Source organism: Triticum aestivum, chromosome 3B (assembly GCF_018294505.1).
Source record: "Triticum aestivum cultivar Chinese Spring chromosome 3B, IWGSC CS RefSeq v2.1, whole genome shotgun sequence".
NCBI classification, from domain to species: domain Eukaryota; kingdom Viridiplantae; phylum Streptophyta; class Magnoliopsida; order Poales; family Poaceae; genus Triticum; species Triticum aestivum.
The window spans coordinates 105131152-105132531 of NC_057801.1; positions in this window are offsets into that span (position 1 = coordinate 105131152).

Below are 1380 nucleotides of genomic sequence, written 5' to 3' on the forward strand. Positions count from 1 at the left end.
TTTGACATATGCAACATTTGATCAGATGTCAAAGTTTGAATTGTGACATAGGCAAAAATATTTGGTCATATGTCAAAGTTTGACTTTTGGCATAGATTTACCAACAACGCCCCCATTATGGATGTGCATAAGTTGATCCAATTCTTTTGTGATCACACACACACACACACACAAACACACACACACACACACACACACACACACACACACACACAGATATATATATATATATATATATATATATAATATGTCACATTGTTTGTCAAAGTATTGAAGAAATCCATGGCTTCATCATTAGCCAGAAGTAATAGGCGTATGATGCTACGAAGCTCTTCAAAGTTGTTTTTGGAACTGAGTTCCAGATAGAATAATTCACTTTTTGGTACGAATTTCAATAAAGGCCTTCCAAATAGCGATATTCGGAAGGCTCTTGCTGAATTTCGTACCAAAAAGCTAATTATCCTATCCGGGACTCCATTCCAAAACAACTTGGAGAGCTTCATACCATTATGCGCCTACTACTTCCGGCTAATGATGAAGCCATGGTTTTCTTGAATCCTTTGACACTAGACAATGTGACATATAGAAGGGTAGATGAGATCAGGAAAAATATGGACCATCTTCTACACATCCAGAATGGTGCCATTTTGTTAAATCCCTTAAAGGTTAAGAGAATCCGTTATGATTCTGAATCCTGTTCCTAGCCAAACATTTAAAAAATGTTACATATTTGCATAGAATTTGTTATCGACGTCAATGATGCCCGGCCCACATCCTCGTCGGTGAACCGTTCGCGGCGACGTCCTACTTCAGAGGCGCCATGTCCGGGATTGGGCTTCGCCGGGCTGGCACTAGGAGGTGCTACCTTCAGGGGCGCGCATCTTGGTGAGGAACTCGGGTCCCGTCGTCGACCCGAAGCTTCTTTGGTGGCGGGCGCATGGGCCACATTCGGTGCGGAGGCTCGCGTCCCCCGTGGAGGTGGTACGTCACCATGTCAGGGAGGAGGACGAGCACGTCCGTCGCTACATGATTGTGTTGGACGTCAGGTTCTCCAATACCTTGCATCATGTTCTTCACGCATCTCACTCGAGCTATGATCCAGTGGTGGTTCCTTCTCTTTGGGTGTCCACCGCGACTCAACTAGATTATTTGGTAGTATTCAATCTGCATTAGCTAGTGATGTATTTGAGATATTTGAGACGATGTATTTGAGATTATATTATTCGATAATATTCGAGATGATGTATTCGAGATTATATTCGATGATGCATATTATCTACTATGATTCAGTTTTATCTTTCGAGATGCATATCTATTATCTACTATTATTCAAGATGCATATCAATTATCCACTATTATTCGAGAAGCATACTAAATTGT